Source organism: Cydia fagiglandana, chromosome 9 (assembly GCF_963556715.1).
Source record: "Cydia fagiglandana chromosome 9, ilCydFagi1.1, whole genome shotgun sequence".
NCBI lineage: Eukaryota > Metazoa > Arthropoda > Insecta > Lepidoptera > Tortricidae > Cydia > Cydia fagiglandana.
Window position 1 is genome coordinate 20,750,597 of NC_085940.1, and position 23,955 is coordinate 20,774,551.

The 23,955-nt window shown below is 37.5% G+C and overlaps 1 pseudogene; it reads left to right on the forward strand.

Annotated features, from left to right (window-relative positions):
- Window positions 1–2,764: 2,764 nt before the first annotated feature.
- LOC134667808 (uncharacterized) overlaps window positions 2,765–23,955 on the forward strand; it is a 29,150-nt pseudogene continuing 7,959 nt past the window's right edge.

A 23,955-nucleotide genomic window follows, 5' to 3' on the forward strand; every position in this document is an offset into this window, starting at 1 on the left:
ATAACGGAGGACATTTGGGGTGCATAGACGCTGTCAACAGATGTTACAAGTGGTGTGAAAGTTGCATGTCGCATTTCACAGGCCGTGGAATATTTTCTCTGTTTTTCGTCTTCAGCTGATTTTAGTACAGATGTCACGGGTCTTGAGAGGTAAGAAGGAGCGTCAGTGTCGACGACACGGATATCAAACAACGCCAACAAATACAACAAATAATTTTGATTAACCATAAACTTAATCGACGCTCTTCTGATATAAACCGCGAATAAACTTAACAAGCCTTGTACGCCCGTACAAAGTTATCGCGAGAGTCGAGCTCACGTAGTTGTACGCAGTGTGTAACAGATGGCGCTTTTTTGCTGACATGAAGATCGCAACGGGCAATTCATATGCATGCGCTCATCCATAGTTTATATCTATGCCTCATACTTTTTAAAAGTTCTTGAACAAAAGTGTCACCGTTTGAGGAGCACAATCTATGTTTTAATTATTTGCTCGTATTACAGGCCACACCCGGTATATAACAATATATAACATCGTGTAACAGGGACAACATATAGTAAAGTAGTACCTACATAAAACTGAATTAGTGCGACACAGTGAACGAATATACAAGGAAACATTCTGTCCGCTCAATTATGACCCAACGTAAACTACCCCGCGATAGGCGGTACTTACAAACTGCTCGATTGGCAACCTCAGTTCGACCGAGTTGACAGTCAGTGACAAATGGCTAAATTGGTTTATAAAAACAACGTTTTTTTATAACTAAAAATGGCTTCATGTGTCTGGAAGTGGTGCAGAAGTTACTCTGCTCATACCAAGGCCACTGGAATCACTTTTCACATGTAAGTAAACAGATAAATTCACTAAAATTTGGAATAAATATGACGACATTTTTTCAATATTACCGTGCTAAGCTAAAACGTAACACCTGCATACGACTTTCATAATAACATACGACTTTTTAAATTACGAGGATAATAGGGATGATGTTATGCTAAATGAAGTAGACAATTTTATTAACTTAGTTTGATTTAGGTATCCTACATTGTAATAAATTCCTTCTTACATATTTATATCATCCTTTTTTCTTTCATGGGATGGAGGTATAAAAACTACCTAGTTATTTCAAATTACCTAATTATCAAATTTAGTATTGTTATTCTAGTATTTGTTATGTTACTTTCCATTCAGATTCCCTTAAGATCCTATTCGCAGAGAACTATGGACAAAAGCTGTCCAATTAGAAAGACATGAAATTGATTGGATGCCTGACAAGAGATCTAGAATATGTTCTATTAATTTCAAAGATGAAGATTTCCACTTGTCAGAAAAAGGGTTCACGACTTCACGCAGCTTAATAAAACTGCTTTACCGATTTGTACTCATGAGATAACCATACCCGGTCTCCTATATGTAGATATGTTTTTTCTGTCACTCTTTCAATGAATTAGTTTATCAAATACACACATTACCTGAATATGTTGATCATTTGAAGCCACCTTCTGCTATCACGACTATATGCTACGACCAGGTACTCTCTCAAGCCATTTCCGTCAGCAGAAAAGAGCGCCAAATTTAGAAAATGTAAGCGCGCGAACGGTTATGGTCCCATACAAAATTTTAATTTTGCGTCTTTTTCTACTGACAAACTTGCTTGACCGGCTATATACTCGTACATATAAAATATTTCCATTGGAACTGAAATTGGGGATGAGCCTTTATTGTGTCTCCGCCTGTTCAAAATTTTTTGACCCGATTCGTGTACCCATGTAAATTTTGCAGGCTGTCCGATTAATAAGATCAAGCTCACCATACATTTACTATACTTGATCTTGATCTTAGAAAAACGGACAGACTATACCTGAACGTGACTTCGCTCTGCCTTACAGATTGATAATAAAATATACCTAGCTGTAAAAAATACTTATAATAGCGGAATACATTTATACAACAATTAATATTTACTTAAAGTCAAAGTCAAAGTCAAAAATACTTTATTCATGTAGGCCTAGTAACAAGCACTTATGAACGTTTTACATAATAATATATTATCTTAAGCTAATTATCAGAGCAATTTATTGAAGTTAATATTATTCCATAGTAATATTGGATTATTATACAGATCAAATTTAATACTAAGAATTTCACAAAAAGATCGTCAAACATAAAAAAAAATTGTATAAAAAATACTAGTCTAGAATGTTTCTAGAATAAAATCTAAATGTCAATATGTCTTATGTTGAGTTAGTTTGTTATTTCATAACAAAATTTTAACTAGTTATCTTTTAATTGCATTAAATTATTATACGTGAAATATTTGACTGGTTCTTCGATGTATTGCATAAACCTATCCCCGTCCAAGTCATATTCTAATCAAATATGAACCGCGGACTCTCAGCGGCCAGTACGTACAGCAAGAAGGTTATTAGCGGATTAATGTCGCTGATTGGTAGTTATTGACGTTATATGCATTTCATCTACACTTAGCTATGTACATTTGTGCAATAGAGATGACTATTATTCCGTTTACCAGCTTCGATTACAGGCTCTGTAAACGTATCGTCTTATTTAAATGTAGGCGTAATTGTGTATGTGTGCTAATTTGTGCCGAGAATTTGAATGGCAATGTTCCCAAAGGCGGTTTCCTTGTATATGCCTTCACTGGTGCGACACGACTTTAGTGCAAGATAAATGCTCGATTACGTGTTGATGAAAGACACAGCTCAAATTGGAAAGGGAAATGCTAGGAAGTTTAGCCAGTATGGCTTTACTGTACTGTTTCGTGCATTCTATCAGCCAGGTAAAGTTGCAAAGCTCTTAGCATCTTATTCCAATCGTACTGGGGTACAGAATATTTCTTTCAATGAACCAGTAATAGAAGATTGTCTCACAAGAGAGTTAAATGACATATTTATGGCGTTCACGTACATTTGAACGAAGCGAAAATGTCTAAAATAGAATCCTGAGCGTAAAGAGGCTTAGAGAGGTGAAAATAATTTCGTTTGTAACACAACTGCTTTTCACATCACCTATTGCTACTTGTATTTTGATATTTCAATTATTTCATGGTGTTAATATTAAATACTGGTAATAGAATGTCCGAAAAGTACTACTTTGACCCGTTATAAAAGAAGGAAAAGCCCTTTTCCGAATAGGTTATGTGAAAAAAATCTGCAATCTCATAGTACAGTGTTTATGGATCTCACGGACTTATGCACACTGGTTTGAATATAATTTGTCTCAAAGCAATAGTAATACCGACACTCTGTCGAGTTTACTCAGCTGCATATTAATACGAACTCGAAGTTTCTGTTTCGTGCTGTCCCAAAACACTCTAATTAAAAACTTAGTCGAGAACGAAATTAAATACGCCGTGCACTGAATTCGTTTGTTAACGCGTTAATTATTAGCTCGGTTAATTCATTTGATGCTAATTAATTTAAATTGTTAAATGGAGGGAGATAGTTAATTAAAGCACTGTATACTCAGGGCATATAATTTAAGAGGGAGCTGAAGTGCAATTAGTTAAAATTTTATATTGAATATTTACACATTTCATCACGGAAAATGCCAAAAAAAACAGTCGAAAACTAGACAAAATATAGTCTAGTTTCTACTTGAAATAACACGAATATAAATATATCTCTTTTTTACAGTGATCGCGACAGCGCACAACATAACCTTACTAGAGGTCCCCCGCTACGGAGACCCGCGGAGAGACGCCAATCTCGTTTGCCACTATATGAATGAGAAAGGCGACCCGCCTCTTCACTCTGTCAAGTGGTACAGAGACAACAATGAAATATTCAGATACACGCCGGGGCAACAGGTAAATTATTATGTCTATTTTGATTAACACATTGACTGCCAGCGACCGCTAGGCGGGCTCTCTTTTTGTAGACGAAAAATCCACGTTATTATATTGACTTTGAACATAACGCGTAGCTCATGCTAGCAGTGAATGCGTTAAGAAATATTGGCCCCACGTTGGGTGCCACTTTCGATTGACTACCTAACCCGACATCACATCACTAGACGACCCCTGCTACGGAGATCTGGGGAAATTAAATGCTGTTATCTCTGGATCACTCTTCCAAATATTGCGATAGAAACAGATGTCGTTACTTACACTTATTCATAAAATGTAATATAAAAGCCCACATCTGTAATCCATTTGATACCGGAGTGAAAATAAGATATTTCGATATAAGACGATAAAACACATGTATTGTTGCCACGTTGGGCGCCATTTTCGATTTCTCATTGTTGTTTGTCGAGTCTTACAACTTCAGGGATAGACATTCACTTCACGTTTCTAACATTAAAAAACATTACCCATGTCTATCTTATAAGAACCTGTTACTTATTACTTAATGCAACATAAGTGTAATTGAACTTTAGGATTTGAGTAGGTATACACACCTTATAAAACAGTGTCGGCATAGATTTATTTCTCAAAATATACACCTAGCCGCAAAACCGCATATTTTATGAATGATTTCATTTTTAATATGTCCAAGCAATTTTACAGCTCGTTGTACATAATGAGACATTATGGACACTTTATCAACGAGAAACATTTTTACAATAGAAAATTGAACAGTGGGGTAATGTAATTGGATGCGTTTGTTATTGAAGTGAACATTCAAACTAGCTGCTCGCAACCCGGAAACGAGTAGCCAGCACAACTTCCTTTGTATAGCTTAAATTACAAACTATGTTCAGACACTAAATTAGAGACACGGAAATGAAAAAAGTTTCCTCCCATTCATTTCTCTAATTCTGTGTAATTTTAGTTTTTTTACTTAGAACAAAGAACTGAAAATGTGTAAGTTTTTGTTTACTTTTTGTTCTCTAATTTGACGACCTCATCAAAAAAGCTACACAATTTTTGCAAATCAAACTTTAAATATTGTTCATGATTTTACTGACACATATCAATTTACCTCAAACTGGCTTTGATTAGTTTGTTTGATATTGTCTTCGGTTACCACGATAGTTACGAATTTTTCATAAAGAAATGCTCCCATTTCTATCTAGCTTCTTCTTATTTGCCGATTAACGTCCTTACCTTATTGATTTTAGTACACATAATCTATTATAACCTCCAACTATTTTTTATTTATTTTATGTCTAATAAGTTTGAGCGTTCTTTTGGTTTAAGGTTTCTACAAACAAAAACGTCACTTTTGACACTGACATATCCAATCTATATCGTTTCTATATCTATTATTTGACATATCTTAAAGTTCGAATATGGCTGTTTGATATAGAAAGCTAATTTTATTTATTTTTCTAGCCGGAAACCCGCACATTCAACACGACAGCCGGCACCATCACACGAGGCGACTGCAACAAGCATCGATGCTCCATCAACGTGGTGTTACCCAAACATTACACCACCAGGATATCATACACGTGTGAGGTGTCCACTGAAGGTCCGAGGTTCGCTGTTGTCAAGCAGACGAAGAATCTTACAGTCGCTGGTATGTGAAAACAAATGGGGCATTATCTATGAAACGGGACCTTATAACAGCGTCACGCGGCATTGTATTTGTATCGAAGCATCGTTAATAATAGCGTAAGCGCCATCAATAATAAGGTTCCTTTTCATAGATAACGTCACAAAAATGTAAAAAATGCAAAAAATCATTGCATGAAGCGAGCCTACAGCTAGCATTCTGTGTAAAAGTAATAACTTCCTAGTTTTTTAAAAACTGAGAGTAGGTGTACAATTAGAAGACGGCGCATGAAACCAGGATATGATATAATCTTATAGACCCCTGGTCTCTTCAGTACTATCAATCTAATATGAATTGCGTTAATGTGTAACTAGCAAATGCAAAAGTGCTTCGAAATGGAAACATTCTTCGCAAGATCTTGTAGACTAATTTGGCAAAACGCAATTCCAGCTATACTAATATACATAGTGATTTATTTACGTGTTTACTTTAAAACTAACATCCACTTTAAAGCCAAAGTAGACTATAAAACTGCCACAATAAATTTTTCAAGCTAACGGTCCTCTAAACGCCAAGATCTCAAAAGCATCCAGCGGGAAATGCATGTGCAGCAGCAATCAGTCAGTGTCGAGGCAATTCGCGAAAGCGGGACGGGGATGTATGGCGTGACTGCTCTCATTGGGATTGGAAAATGAGATACTGTCTTGGCTATCTGAGAAAAATTGAAGATCGGGATTGGCTGTGTTTATTGCCCGGCAAGGACAAAAGTGAAGCCAAGGAAGGCTTCGGACGCTTTACATTCAATGGCATTGATCAAAGATCGAGGTTTGATTCTCATCTCAATATTGAACGACAAGGTTGCATGTTTGTGGTATGTGACGCAATGCTTCCTAGTTTTTGTGTGTGGTGGATTAAAAACAGGAGGTGTTAAAATAAAATTTTCACACCGTAAGATAACAGTTCGTGTCTAATGATCTTATTACACTGTAATAATAAGTTGAGTAGCTTTTAATTAGGATATAGGTTAAATCAGAAAACTACATACTTAGTCTAGCCTTTCATTTTGTGTAAGTATGTCCAAATGTCGACTAGGAGACACATGAAAGTAATTGCTGTGTGTGACCCTGATAAATTAGGCTTTAGGTTTAAAGCGACAACCAACGACATTTTTCTCTGGATATTACGATAAAGTTAAAGGAAATAAGTAGAAACATGCATCCTTACAAACAACAAGTCTAAGATGAAGGTATGTAGTTTATAATTTTCTTTCTATTGATGTGGTTATTCTTTTCGTCAGAAACTATTTAACGGAGAAGAATAATGGAGGAACTATTTCAACCACGGTTTAATAAAAGCACCGCTGGCACATTCTAACGAAATTCTTCCTTGCGGCCGACACTGAAAGATGGTGCTAGCATCTCGGAACTATTTGCTAGATATACTTACATCTCCGTCTATTCTTAGTTTCTAATTTCAGCTAGGTACCTACAATAGAACTAATTTTTATCAAGCAGATAAGTCTTCGAGCGATACTTATTACGAAAAACTTCCTTCGTTATTACACAAAATCACATTTATTTAGGGAAAAAGAAAATAAAGATTTTGAAAATCATACATCCTTTATTAGAGTAATTAATAGTCTCGTCGTTTTCTCTTTGAAACGTTAATCTTTTTAAAAGTGTCAACAAATCAAGATTATTTCAGTTCAAATTCGTAACATCACAGGGCACTTAAGTAACTTAAATGCTGCTTAGAATTCAGCACATTCAAATTCCCATTGGGGAATGGAAATAAATGTTTCCAGTGATATCTTCGTCGTTAAATCCGAGATTTTATGGATCATCTTGGATTATCCTTTCATCACAAAGTTCGCGAAATTTAATGACCATTTTAATTTAAATAACAGAACGTAATTAACATTGCATTTGTTTACATTTTTAAGTCCACTTTTTTAGATTTCGAGAAGATATGTGGACGTAGTTACGCGAAAACGTTCCAACCCACAGCGACCCCATTTTGAGATAAACGCAATTTTGTGTTTTAGCGGTACACTTTTTCCCTGTAATTATTTCAGGCAAATACTATTGGTTTTACTGTGGAATGCCAAACTGGTTATTGAATGATATGCATATTTTTTGTAAATACATAATACAAGGGGCATATAAATAGGTAAAACGAGTTTGAAACGTTTTGGCTAAATTTAATTTTGTATGAACCTTATTAAATAGCAATTATGCATAAACGTTCCAAAACGAATTTAAGTGTATGTAATGAATTTAAATTGACCTAAAGCATATTACATTGTTTCCTTCTTTTGACCTCAGAAATAAAATCTTTCTCATTTCTTGTGAACACTTTGTATAATAAGTTAATAAGTGTTATAAAATGAATATAACATTGTTTATAAAAAAATTAATAAGGATTGTTTCTGACATTGACACTTTTTCCCTAATATGTATACATGAGGTCAAAAGAAGGAAAAGATGTTATATGAGTTTAGGTCAATTTCACCTTTTTTTGAATTTTTTGGATGCATTTGTACATAAAAAGTAAATGCTGGTAAACTTGTCACTTGTCACTTAAAATGGATTTTTAATTTTTTTTTTCGTTTAACTTAGGCCTACTTACTGTCCATGAGGCGTAGCTGCAAAGACGCTGCACGCATCGCCGTGCAGCATTCATGCAGCCCGGCGTACTGACGTTGTCCACGAAGCGTAGCGTAAGCGTATCGTAGCCTGCATTTTCTTTCATTCGTGATGATGTCGTCCAGTGATGAAGTTATTTTGGCCTATTATTATCTTCGAAGTCGGCGACGACGCCGTTTATATTGGATACATCCATATATAGAAAGAAACATACATTGTAGACTGTTCGTAGCTGCAAGAGAACTATCAGCAAATGACAACGTATTTCATTAATTTTATAGAATGAGTAAAAGGACATTTCCACTATTTGCACAAACTTTGCAGCCGTTCCCGCCATTTTTTCTCACAAATACTCAACGTGCTGTCCGTGCGATGCAGCCCGGCGTATAACACGCAGTACGCCCGGCGGCATGCCCTCCGGCCGTTTTGGCAACCAAGTTTCGTAACCAGTTGTCAAAAAAGAATATATCATCGTGTTAGGCAACTAGTTGCCTAAAAAGAAATTCTATTCCTGTTTGACATCCAGTTGCCAACGAAGAATAGATCTCAGACACTTAGAGAAAATGTGGCTAGTTTCCAAGGCTTCAAAAACAAATGTACATATAAAAGTACTTACATACGGTGTTGGGCATTCAAGAATAAAATCATTATTTGAATAAGAATTTGCAAGAATAAAATCACGGTGATTTTATTCTGGAATAATTCGTCCGGAATAATTTTGTCTGGAATAATTCGTAGATGAGAAAATTTAATGGGAATAAGTTATTCTTAGTCAAATAAAAATAATCATGATTTTTTAGCTAATTTAGCTAAAAATAGCTATATATCTGACTTTAATAATTAAAGCCAGATAAATAAGCTATAAATCTTACCTAGGGGCTATTCATAAATTACGTCATTTCAAATAAGGGCGGTGGGGTCTGGACATCGGATGATGGTAGCATGACGTAGGAGGAAACGGGGCCATTCGAAGCATGATTTTTGGATGATTTTAGGGGGGGGGGGCTCAAAAATCGTCAAAAATCGATGACGTAATTTATGAACAGGCCCCTAGTTGAGTGGTAGTACAAATACCATAGCTGCAATTTACTAAATTTCACAAAAAATACAAAATAACGCGTACAGGTTAATATTTTATAAAAAAATATTTTAGTCCACAACATTGCTTAACATATATTTGACACCACGGAATTCACCATCTCTAACGAGAACCTAAGCAGATCAGCAATATCCTGTGCGTGGCGGGCGTCGAAATCGGTGCGGTTGTTGGGGCATATAAATACTTGTGTCCACCCATTTTCCCCTACTCCGCAATGTTGACTGCAAACGCTCGTTCCAGGTGATTTTAGGATATTTTAGATGTCACGTAATGTCTAGCTGTGAAATGAGATATGAAAGTCTTATTTGGTAACCAGTTGTAAACAAAGACATTTACTTAATTCCTTTCCGACAACTGGTTGCGAAACTCCACTGTCATCTACGGTAGTTGTGGATCAGGAATAGAATTTCTTTTTGGGCAACTAGTTGCGTAACAAGATTATTTCTTATTTTTCAACAACTGGTTGCGAAACTTGGTTGCCAAAACGGCCGGAGGGGCGGCATGAAGCTTGCATGCAGCGTCGCTGACGCGACGTTGCTGCTCCGTGGACAGAGTTGTGCGGTTTTGTATGTAGGCTGCAAGCAAGCGTACACCAAGCGTACAATGACGAATACGCGTCTATGCAGCTACGCTTCCGTGGACAGTAGGCCTTAGTTTTGGCAAAGTGTTTCTTATCAATTTTTGACATCTATCAATAAGGATATTTAGACTAATTCCCATAGTAGCAACATCGCCATCAAAAAGCCGTTTTGCACTATGCAACAATAAAAACTTTTTTTTTTAATTGGTATTAACTCTGAAACTAGCCGAATTTCAAAAAAGTTTATAGGACATTTTTGTCTCTAAATATGATCAGAAATACGCTGTTAAAATTATTCGGTTATCTCATGTTACACCGTGTATAATAAATGAGTTTCGAACCCTAAGTAATAACTATGTTATTTCGAATTTTAACAAGCTAATACATGAATATGGTGCATCATATAAAAAAAACCGGCCAAGTGCGAGTCGGGCTCGCGTTCCAAGGGTTCCGTATATTACACAATTTTTAACAATCAGTGCCGGATTAAGATATTTTGATGCTTTAAGCATTTCTAGACCATGGTGGGGCCCCTTAATCTAATTCATTCGGTCATCAAGATTACATTGATTTTTTTTTGGTAAATTGAGAGAAGTTCAATGCCGCATTACAGCTGAGAATGGAAATCAGTCACATCATTTTATCACGAAAATTGACAGTGCTGCAGCAGTAATGTTGCAACAGAGTACCTAATGCTGCTGCAGTCGCCACCCGAATGTCACCTTTATCATATCTTAGAAACTGATTGAAACGCGAGCGAAGCGAGCGCGAAAATTTTTCGATATAAAAACGCAATATGACGCAAACGCAATTTCACAGTATATTTAATGAAAAAAAAAGTTACTACAATCACCATATCAATTCAAAATACAAAGATCCGAAAACACTCTGGAAAAATATTAAAAATAATGTTTTGACAGATAATACTCGTGACCGGCTTCCTGATCACTTCAATAATCCAAATGTAATTAATGATAGTTTTTTGAATGTGCCTGGTAGTGATGGGGTTTCTTTGTCCACCATGTTGACATTTGAACAAAATCGCTTCAGTAATTCTGTTTTTAGCTTAAAACCTGTCGAAGAGGGTCAAGTGGGAAAATATATAATGTCTGTTACCACCAATGCAATTGGCGTGGACGGAATCAGTAGAGATATGGTGCTTCTTACTCTTCCTCGTACTTTGTCAGTATTAACAGCCATAATTAATCACTCTATTTTGACTGGTGAAGTGCCATCATTGTGGAAATCTGCCATAGTTACACCTCTGCCAAAGGTGGATAACCCTACTGAGCTCAAAGATCTTCGGCCTATAAGTATTTTACCTTTTCTTTCGAAAATATTAGAAAAGGCTGTTTATGAGCAGTTATATAAGTATGTAGAAACCAATAATATCCTACCTCAATTACAGTCAGGATTTCGTAGGGGTATGGGTACTGTAACTGCACTTATTGACGTTCTTGACAATATTATTTATGGCCTAGACTCAGGCAAGGGTACTTGCTTAGTGTTGTTGGATTTTTCTCGTGCGTTCGACTGCATAAATATTGACTTGCTTCTATCTAAGTTAATCTATTACGGTGTAGATTTAGGGTCACTCTCGTGGTTTAGAAGTTACCTTGCTGGGCGTATGCAGTCAGTTAAAATTGCTAAAAACGATGGCACTATGTTGGTGTCTGACTCTAGACCCCTAAATCGCGGAGTCCCACAAGGCTCCATTCTCGGGCCCTTACTGTTTATTATATATAGCGCTGACATCGTTAACAATATTGAGCATTGTCAATATCACTTGTATGCGGATGATGTTCAGATGTACTACTCGGCCCGTCCTTGTGACTTTCCTGACTCAATTAATAAAATTAATGAAGACCTCGAAAGTATCTCCGCTTGGGCTGAACAAAACAGTCTGTTGCTAAACCCTATTAAGTCAAAGTTTATGATTTTGGGTAGTAAAACTCAAATTTCGCGAATCTTAGATGTGTAGCGATGCTACATATTTGCCTAGGATAAATACAGGTTTTTCCATACAAGATAACCGGTACAACATGACTGTCGCATTTCCAACAAAATAACATACACCAGAGTATGACACTTATGTAAAACTATAATGTACCTTCTCAGCTGTAGGTCGACTAGCATATCCTGCCTCCTGGTTAACTGGTTTCGAAGAAACAAGTCTAAAGAGTATGCCACTTGAACGGAACTTGTCACCCAAATTGCGCGGAGGTTGTTGAACCAAACCTGGCTTCATGCATATCAAAATGATCCCCCTGGTCTACCCCAACTGCTCAAATAGGTCACTTCCTAATTTAATTAGTATTTTAGAATCATTTTCGGAATTTTTATGAAACATAAATAGTGAATATGAAGGTGTGAAAAGGTTGAAATTTTGACAGGAGAACTGTCAGAGAGTAGACTATGCGTTTAGTTACCGCATCGGAAAGAAGGTATTCTGAATGAAACAAGGTAGGAAACGTACGATAGAAATATAATTATTAGTAATTATTATTAACCACTTAAAATATTACAAGTATTAAGGAGCATTGATATTTTTTCGAGAGTCATATGATTTGGAAAAGGTTTAAGTTGGTTTGACGTTTGATGCGTCGATATGGATCGAAACGGAGGGCTGAGGATTTTTCTAGAATCGACAATGGATGTGGAGTTGGTACTGGGGCACGCTAGCATTTATACAGTTCCTAATTGAATATCGAAATAAACCGCCTCGCCCCCTTCCGCCGCCTGCCCTGGCCGGTGGAAGATTGGGATATATGTAAAGTGCGCCGTGTGTGTGTGTGTTGTGCGCGAAAAGGGCGTAGCCCACCGAGTGCTTTCCGTGCCGCCGGCGAGCGCAAGCATGGCCGACGGTCGTGTTGCTCCGAGCGCCGTTGCGCGCTCCCTGATGTGCTGAGCGTCGTGGGGACGCTGGTTTTCACCGCAGGGCGCAGTTTCCAGGGCCTGTGGACTGCGTGCCGCCTGGCGATCCCGAGGTGCTTCACACAGGCCTCCCTTTCACTTGCGTGGCCTGTCGACTCCGAGGCGCGACACGTTGGCGCCACCATCAAGCCGTAGGGCACGGCCTTGACTCGCGAGCCGTGTGTCGGACAGCCTTGCCGCGGTCCGACGATCCCAAGGTATCATCGCGCGGGTCCTTCTTGTGGAACTCCTGAGCGCCGCGGGTTGTTCTCGCCCGGGCTTGCCAAAGCCGGAGCTTGAGGAACGCCCGTCGCCCACCGTCAGCGATCCGCCTGCTGCGTTAAATACCAGCGGGCCTGTGGATGATAGCTACGTTCGGTACCCGTGAGTGCACTAGACTTTTATCCCAGGTTTTGGCCAAAACCCCGCGTCTCGTCCCTCTCGCGATCGTAGATTAAGGTTTACTATAGTGTCACCCCATAACCGCCGACAGTTTAGAGAAACCGATTGTATTCTGAGCAGCGCCCGCCCTAAAGCGGAGTGCATTGTAGTAGTTAGCGAATTGTATTAAATTGCATGTCATATATTTGGTCTTATCTTTTCAATATCCTATCAAGTTCCCATTAACCAGGTTAGAGTAACAAGAGGACCCTTGCACTCCAAAGGTGAAATGTTTTACTGCGGATCTTATCCGAGGCATCACTTCCATTAATCATTTAGACATCTTAAAAACCTTATTATTTCTTATACACAACAATATCATTTTTTATATACGACAATGGCGCCCGAACAGGGACCCACCCACCATGTATGTTGTTGGATTCACCCACTTAGAACTGCAACAACTAAAACAGTAACTACATTTATAGAATCAGAAATTTTAAATAAAGAGGGAATCCCATGTGTATTAATCTGCGACAACGCAACAATATTCCAAAGTAAACAATTTAAAGATTTTTGTGCCACACACTCAATACCAAGGATATTTTATAACGCATATTACGCACCTCAATCTAATACAGTAGAACGCTTTAATCAAACTATTGAGACCTGCCTAGCTATTTTAGTAGGACAAGACCAAAGGAACTGGTCCAAGTACCTACCGCAAATCCAGCTATCTTTGAATAGCACTATTAATATTGTAACGGGGCATACACCATTCTTGTTGGCAAAGGGGCGAGAGATGATGACGGATGGCATGCTGCATTCCATTAGGGGCGGTATTCCAAATTCGTTAGATGACCTCCAAATTTCCAACCGGTCCGACAGAGCAACTGCTCTCAACGAGATGGCAGATATCTTCCAGCGCGTCACTGATGCTTTGACCAAAGCGTACAAACAAAACGCGGTACGATATAACCTGCGCCGTAAGGAACTACGGCTAAGCGTAGGCGATATCGTATGGAGGCGTAATTTTGTACAGTCAAATGCAGCACACTTCTTCTCCGCAAAATTGGCACCGCGCTTCCTGAAATGCAAAGTCATTAAGAAGCATTCGGATGTCGTATATGATCTTCAGGAGATAGACACGGGTAAAATTGGAAAGTATCATGTCAAGGACATAATTAAAGTCCCACAAGGTGTATGCCACACGTAACAATTTATTTTATATTATTAGGGCATACTAAGACTTAGCCCATTCTTTTTTTTCAAGCATACATGCTTCTTTGACCCAACTGGTCAACATTTGTTCCAAGCATTTCCTAGGAAATCAAATTTTATAAGTAACTACATACCCTAAGGGCCCAGGGTGACTCAATTATGGTGGATATAATACACTAAGTAGGACATGGAAAAGAAAACCAAGTTTTTTCTTTTTCAATTAATGCAAGCCCATTGGCTGCATATAGGAGTTTGATTTAAGTGCGGGTTACAAGTAACTTCCACTATTGCTAGTATAAGTAATAAATAAAAACTACCAACTAGTAACCACATTATATTAGGGTACTAGTGGCTTTGTATTTGTAGGAATATAGGCATAGCAGAGCATGCTATAGTAAAACATAACTATTAGTATATCAATAGGTAGCATTACATTAGGAATAGAAATACATGTAATATACTAATTAATTAGAATAAATTAGCCTAATCAAAGATAACTAATATTTTTGTTAGCATTAAAAGATATCAATTAGCCTCAAAATGAGAGTTAGCTCACTATTAACTATAGCGACTACATTATACAACTTAAGACTATTTCAAAGGAAATCTAGGTTATATTTTTTAGTTGAGTAGCAGAAACCACAGTGTGGTGGCCACACGCTGTGATTTCTAATGTGAAACACGTGATAGTCATGATCTGACCACAGCATAGTGTTAAGAAGTATACGTCTACGTTATAGTTCTAGAACATAATATAGGTAAATTAAAGATAAATATTAAGTAGCATACTAAATAAATAAATAAATATAGGTTTAGTGTCAAACGATAATAAATATGGAGCGCATGTATATGCCCGCATGTATAGTTAACGTCCTACTGGACCAGATGATTTTTTGGGAAAAGATTTTTTTTTCTCCGGTTACCCCGGCTGCCTCGGTTAAGCGGCGCTTAACCTCTTTGCCGAGAGAGGGGATATTGTAGCGATGCTACATATTTGCCTAGGATAAATACAGGTTTTTCCATACAAGATAACCGGTACAACATGACTGTCGCATTTCCAACAAAATAACATACACCAGAGTATGACACTTATGTAAAACTATAATGTACCTTCTCAGCTGTAGGTCGACTAGCATATCCTGCCTCCTGGTTAACTGGTTTCGAAGAAACAAGTCTAAAGAGTATGCCACTTGAACGGAACTTGTCACCCAAATTGCGCGGAGGTTGTTGAACCAAACCTGGCTTCATGCATATCAAAATGATCCCCCTGGTCTACCCCAACTGCTCAAATAGGTCACTTCCTAATTTAATTAGTATTTTAGAATCATTTTCGGAATTTTTATGAAACATAAATAGTGAATATGAAGGTGTGAAAAGGTTGAAATTTTGACAGGAGAACTGTCAGAGAGTAGACTATGCGTTTAGTTACCGCATCGGAAAGAAGGTATTCTGAATGAAACAAGGTAGGAAACGTACGATAGAAATATAATTATTAGTAATTATTATTAACCACTTAAAATATTACAAGTATTAAGGAGCATTGATATTTTTTCGAGAGTCATATGATTTGGAAAAGGTTTAAGTTGGTTTGACGTTTGATGCGTCGATATGGATCGAAACGGAGGGCTGAGGATTTTTCTAGAATCGACAATGGATGTGGAGTTGGTACTGGGGCACGCTAGCATTTATACAGTTCCTAATTGAATATCGAAATAAACCGCCTCGCCCCCTTCCGCCGCCTGCCCTGGCCGGTGGAAGATTGGGATATATGTAAAGTGCGCCGTGTGTGTGTGTGTTGTGCGCGAAAAGGGCGTAGCCCACCGAGTGCTTTCCGTGCCGCCGGCGAGCGCAAGCATGGCCGACGGTCGTGTTGCTCCGAGCGCCGTTGCGCGCTCCCTGATGTGCTGAGCGTCGTGGGGACGCTGGTTTTCACCGCAGGGCGCAGTTTCCAGGGCCTGTGGACTGCGTGCCGCCTGGCGATCCCGAGGTGCTTCACACAGGCCTCCCTTTCACTTGCGTGGCCTGTCGACTCCGAGGCGCGACACGTTGGCGCCACCATCAAGCCGTAGGGCACGGCCTTGACTCGCGAGCCGTGTGTCGGACAGCCTTGCCGCGGTCCGACGATCCCAAGGTATCATCGCGCGGGTCCTTCTTGTGGAACTCCTGAGCGCCGCGGGTTGTTCTCGCCCGGGCTTGCCAAAGCCGGAGCTTGAGGAACGCCCGTCGCCCACCGTCAGCGATCCGCCTGCTGCGTTAAATACCAGCGGGCCTGTGGATGATAGCTACGTTCGGTACCCGTGAGTGCACTAGACTTTTATCCCAGGTTTTGGCCAAAACCCCGCGTCTCGTCCCTCTCGCGATCGTAGATTAAGGTTTACTATAGTGTCACCCCATAACCGCCGACAGTTTAGAGAAACCGATTGTATTCTGAGCAGCGCCCGCCCTAAAGCGGAGTGCATTGTAGTAGTTAGCGAATTGTATTAAATTGCATGTCATATATTTGGTCTTATCTTTTCAATATCCTATCAAGTTCCCATTAACCAGGTTAGAGTAACAAGAGGACCCTTGCACTCCAAAGGTGAAATGTTTTACTGCGGATCTTATCCGAGGCATCACTTCCATTAATCATTTAGACATCTTAAAAACCTTATTATTTCTTATACACAACAATATCATTTTTTATATACGACAGATGGTAGCCCTCAACTAAATATTAGAGGCTCATTAATAGAGCGAGTAGAGGAGGCCAGAAACCTGGGTATAATAATAGACAACCAGTTAAGGTTTGAAAAGCACATAGCGGAGCTAGCCAAATCATGTTTCTTTAGATTGAAAGTATTGTATCAAGTAAGAAACCTTCTAGATGAAAAAGTTCGCTTGACATTATGCGAATCGCTCGTATTGTCTAAGTTGAACTACGGCGATCTGGTGTACGGGCCTCGTCTGCAACAAAAGACTCGTCGATTAATACAACGAGTTCAAAACGCGTGTTATCGATATTGCTACAAAGTTCCTCCAAGGAGCCATATCACACCGTTTTTGAACAAATCTTCGACTCTGAATATGGCATCACGTAGACATTTACATCTTGCTTGTCTTCTCTTTGGCGTTATAAATTGCAACTCACCCGAATATCTATTCTCTAAAATAAATATTTCTTCTTTTCACAACCGACATGCCACGAGATCTACTCGACGTTGCATTTTAGAAGTACACCCTCATAGGACGATTGCCTTTACCGGTTGTTTCCGTTATCTCGCGACCAAATGCTGGAATGATATCCCTCCGCCTTTAAGACAACTTAAATCCAAAAAAACATTTAAAAACCACTTTAAAAAACTTCTCCTTGAAAAACAAACCGCTGGGATTCCATTCGGCTATTTGGTTGCAGATTTTAGGATATAACATGGTGAGGCTGGTGTCACACAACTGGGAGACTTACACAGTACACACGGGTCGATTTTACCTACTAACTAAGTATTTTATCAAAAAATTATCACACGACATGCACATATCACACTTACACTGTACGATTGTTTCCGACGTACGTAAATACTTCTACATAAATATAATATTTGTTGTGACCTGGGTTCCGGCAGAAAATCAGTGCTTTGCTCGAAAGAGCGAAGCGTACCACTGAGCCGTGACCCTTTTGTCCTGCTGCAACGCACACAGTTTGTACTACCTACCTACTTTTATGAAATTTTACTTTTGTACCTACTCATTTCTATGCTATTTTCTTTGTAACTCAATTTTCTTTGTTAGTGTAATAATTATTGTTTTTTCTTTCTGTTATGATGTGTTTAAAATTATATTGTGTGTCATTGCAGCTGTCAAATAAATGATTTATCTATCTATCTATCTATCTATCATATGATAGACAGTTGTACATTTTTACTTTTAGTATGGAAATCATTCACATCATTTTATCACGGAAGTTGACAGTACTGCAGCAGTAACGTTGCAACAGAGTAATGTTGCTGCAATCGTCACCCGAATATCACCTTTATCATACCTTAGAAAGCTATTGAAAATGCGAGCGAAGCGAGCGCGAAAATTTTTCGATATAAAAAACGCAATTTTACTTTTAGTCCCAACCAGGCCCGAATCCAGGATTTCATACAGAGAAGGGATGGGACAGTTTTCTATCAGCCTAGCTTTCGCATAGTGCTCGATATTTAAGGGTCTCAGCGAGGTTGTTTTCATGCATAAAATATGCAAGAAAGTAGAGCTTGGAATTGACCAAGTGAATTGAATTGGCGAAGTGTGAGAAAGGCAGTAGGCCCAGCTGTGAAAGAGGAAAGCTTGGATTTGGATCCACGCCCAAGTGTAATTAAGGTAGAAGATCAACTTTGCCGTAAGGCAGAAAGCCTCGCATAAGACCTAACGCCGAACCGCAAAAGAGTGGGTTGAAATCGAATCTATGCATGTAGTCACAACTCTTCTACTGCTACCGATTGTTTCCCAAAGAATTACGCGCTATTATTTTTGCAAACTAGCTTTTGGACAGCTAAAAAAATATCGTGTGGTAAAAACGATGTGTCTGTCCCAAATTTTAAAATTTGTTCACCTTTTTCAACCTGGCATTTTGGTGCCCCCCCCCCCCCCCTGAACGTGGTGCCCTAAGCACGTGCTTGTTTTGCTTATTGGTTAATCCGGCACTGTTAACAATGTATTTTTTATGTGAAACGTGAGTGAAATCTCTTTAAAAAAATCCGTAGGGTTCGGATCAAAAACTGTAATTAAGTCCGACTCACGCTTGACTGTACATTTCTAATAGATTTTCGTGTCATATATAGGTATAGACCTATTTTATGTATTTTTTTCAAAATTTTAGACCTAGTAGTTTCGGAGATAAAGGGGGGGGGGAATGGTCATTTTTTGTCTATTTTCTTGAATAACTTCTAAACTGTTTATTTGAAAATTATAAAAAATATATATTTGAAATCCTTACAATAACCTCTTTCATTTGATATGTAACATGATATAGTTAGAAAAAAAATATTTTTTAATTTTTTCATTTACCCCCCAAAAGTGGCCCCATGTTTAAAATTAATTTGTTTACGTTACATGTCCGTATTTGGGTCACAAACTTACATATGTGTACCAAATTTTAACTTGATTGGTCCAGTAGTTCCGGAGAAAATCGGCTGTGACAGACGGACAGACAGACGCACGAGTGATCCTATAAGGGTTCCGTTTTTTCCTTTTGAGGTACGGAACCCTAAAAATGAATATGACCTTTTAATTAAGAAATTATTAAGGATTATTTATTTTCTTTCATAGACACTTTTTTCCTAAAATGTATACTTTCCTCAAAAAATGTAAAAAAAACTGTAAACCGGGACATATTTCATGCAAAAAGGGGGGGTTGCATCAGGGGGAGGGGAAGGGACGCTAGTGTGCGTAAAGCACCATACCCTAAGGTATCATACTACATTCATAAAAGGCTGGCTCTAATTAGTTTTTCAAAAAACACAATTTGACCGAATCAATTGTGAGAATCCCAATTATATTTTTTTATAATTTTAGAATTAACAGTATAGTAGTAATTCAAAAAAATAGGCCTAAAATAACTCAACACAGATTAATATTGTTAATATCTGTCGGACCGTTTTGCTTTTTTGATATTTTTCGTTTTTTAAGGCACTAGAGCCCTTCGAGAATGGCCTAATTGATTATGCCGCAATGAGAGGCGCGGTATTCAAAACTGATATCAACACAGGGGTCCGACACAGATAATTTTATAATCATTTAGATTTCCAAGTTTGGTTAAGATTGGTTAAGTTTTGGAGGAGGAAACAGTAGAGTACGAAACCTCGATTTTTGAGATTTTTACGCAGGATTTTTCGCCTGAGCTGCAGTTGTACTTATCGCACTAATTTTAGGGGCGGAGTCAAGTTTCTAAATAAGTACACAGACAGAAAAGTGATGGGCAATCGTCGACATTTAACGTCGATAATCTAGTGATGTAAGAAGTTATCGATAAACCGTCTTGTGTGAAAATATCTAGAGCATCCTGAGAGACAAGGGGTTTTGGGTTGAGAGGGAACACATTTTTGAAGTTATGTACCTATAAAATCTATTTTAAAATCTATTTTCTAATATTTCAAAATTGAAATTGATATGAAATTTATTTTATTGCATGGTCATGGGTTTACAAAATTCTTTAGGTACAAGATTGGCGATTCGAAATCTCGCACGAAATATCCGAATAGAGATTGGATATAATATTTTAATTTTTTTTTTTGAGGTTGGGTGTTTCGAGATCTGGAGAGTCACACTTACGAGATCGAGATTGACAAAGTAACTAAAAAAGTGTTGTTTAATCAAAAATCCCTAACAATTCCATATTCATAAATATGTCGGCGGCACATCGGCAAATTTTTTTTTAAATTCCTACTACTCTTTAAAAAAAAAATGTCATTATAAAAAAACGTAAAATACGTTATTTAGTCTTTTGTACTTTACTCACTTTTTTTGTTCGAAAGGGTATTTTTTGTTCTAAAAATAGATTCCTTGTCCTTAATTTATCCGAAAATAATATATTACATGCCCTAATAGGTATAGTTTTAGAGAAATGCAGCTCCAAGTGAAGCGCGGCAGTGTTGAACTTCCCCCCCCCCCCCCCCCACTAATTGAGAGGTGGCTCTCGATGTCTCCCCGGCATAGTCACAAAGTGCAAGGTCCCCATACAACGGTGTGCGCTAACAAACCAGCTACATGACATTTAATGACAGGTAGGTCCGCGGCGACGTTTCGTTTCACATGTGCGTTTCGTTGCTGCTGTCATTTTACGGGAGCAAAGAGTAATAATGTTGCCACCTTTATTGTAAATAGTCCATTGATTGTTTTGACTAAATACATAAACTTAAATAAACCATAGTTATTTATTTTGGTAAAAAATATTTTTTTCTCTCGAACATATTTAATAGCAAAAATGGATCAAGTATATGTGGATCGTTTATAGCAAAAAAATAGAAAATAATATATAATAATAAAACGTTCCAATTTATTTAGATAACAGTCTTCGCAGCTTAAGAGGGCGTAGAGGAGGGTAAATTTTCAGATTCTGTCAAATAACCCCATTTCACACACAAACGCAGCTCACGCACACTACCTCAATTTACTGGGACAGGTCAGTGACCCCTAATGTTTTTTTAAAGGTGCTGTTTCGAGTTTAGTGTTAACTACTAACCTTCTTTGAGGAATTCAAACTGTCACAGCTTTCCTTTGTGAGAAGACAGAGAAAAAACACTTTTTTATATATAGCTTTCCTTGTTTGTTCATGTAATGTCATAGGTATGTGACGTATTAGGTAATTAATTATTTTCGTTGTTGACTTTTGTATTAAGATAGGTTCAAAACGGCGACGCTCTTAACTGTCCATCGGTGGACCTTATGCCTTTTGTAATAAGGTTTACGGACTGTCAGTTAACAGTGTGGTGGTGGGCAATGGTAGGTATGCGGTTTGTAGACAGACCGAATTAAACCTAGGAGATTTATTATTAAAGATATAAGAAATCATCTATTTTACCTACTCGAAAAAAGTGGACTATATCTAAAATTATCTCTTTATTACTTATAGGTCTTGTAACATATTTTTTTACAACTAAAGACGCTTATTATATTTCACTTATAACTTAATTTTTAAAGCTCTGTTAATAATAAAGCTTTAAAAACATCTAATAAAATTCAGGTACTACACTTATACTTTTGTAAGTCAGTAAGTGATGCTTACTTAAAACTTATTGGGAAATCAAATAACTCATAAAGACGCTTATTATATTTCACTTATAACTTAATTTTTAAAGCTCTGTTAATAATAAAGCTTTAAAAACATCTAATAAAATTCAGGTACTACACTTATACTTTTGTAAGTCAGTAAGTGATGCTTACTTAAAACTTATTGGGAAATCAAATAACTCATAATTAACTATATTAAAATATATAAATTTACTATTTCATCTCATTTCATCCCAATCCGCATTGGGCTAGCGTGGGGACTATAGCCCAAGCCCTCTCGCGCATGAGACGAGGCCTGTGCTCAGCAGTGGGACGTATATAGGCCGAAATGATGATGATGATTTCATCTCATACGTTCAATAAGGCCCAGGACCGGGCCTTGTCACCCGCACTGACAGAGGGCCTTTTTAGCCCTACATAATATTAAAGAACTGTGTCCCGGATAGTATGGGTTCTGGTCCATGACGCGTTCTGAAGTAACTTATACAGTGTGTAATCGTTAAGTGTAGCCAGGCTATAATTCCGTAAATATAACAGATATCAGAAAACTTCAAATTGATATCAAAAGTGCATTACCCAATGAGTAAAATTACATTTATAACTTTTTTTAAATAAAAGTAGAAATATCTCAAACATTAACTTCAAACCCTCCCATACATTTAGTACGACGACTCACCCCTCAAAGAACGTCGGTGTCGTAAGAGACGAAACTGCTTGAGATTCATTATTTGCGATAGTAAACTGTAATAAAATAATAAAACTACCGTTTATTAATACATCCAACATTTTCTTTTTAAAGGAAGTACATTTTTTGTTTACAGTAGTTTCTCCAAATGCCGCCCTTCTTGTGCGATACATTGACGGGCCCCCTTAAATATTTCTAAATGAACTTTGCGGTGTAGTTAAAAAATCAATGTTGGATTTATTATTTCATAAACGGTAGTTTTATTATTTTATTACAGTTTATTATCGCAAATAATGAATCTCAAGCAGTTTTATCTCTTACGACACCAACATTCTTTGAGGGGTGAGTCGTCGTACTAAATGTATGGGAGGGTTTAAAGTTAATGTTTGGGATATTTCTGCTTTTATGAAAAAAAAATATTAATGTATTTTACTCATTGGATTACGCGCTCTCTATATCAATTCGAAATTTTCTGATATCTGTTATATTTACGGAATTATAGCCTGACTACACTTAACGATTACACCCTGTTATAATAATTCCTCCAGATCCAGTTCATAGCCTATATCGATAGAATATATCGTTCTTATGAGCGTATTTGGTGGGCATACCTTATTAGTAAAAAAGTCTACTGCTTTATAATAGGGTGGCACTGGTGGCAGAAACTCATTTCATTTGTAAAATTATCACCTGTAATTTATCTGTAAAATATAAAAACATTGTATTCACACTTTTCAAATGCCAGATGATTATTTTATTTTATTTTATTTCAATATTTAATGTTTGACTTGCCACGTGCGGTGCCACAATTATTATTCAGAAAAAATATTTGAGTGCCTATTTTAAAGTGATACTTTTTAGAATGGAGAATAAATGAGCAAAATTTAACAATTTTTTTATTTAGTACAAATCACCACACTGTGATTGTAAAAAAATACATATAATAATTATTTATTGTGCAAAGTCAGTTTATTTGTATGAATCGTTATACATACCTATAACGATTATTTAAAAACTGAATTCCTCGTCCCTAGATTATACAAAAATGATATATAACTTGCCCTAGTTGCTAAGAGCATGAAGAAATATAGCATAGATTGGACCGGGGAGCCGACCATTTCCCCTCTTCCCTTATTTTTGGTATACGGTACGATCTCGTTGCTACCGGGCCTTATCAGCCCATTATTTGGTAATAACGGTATGCAAGGCATCTAACACAA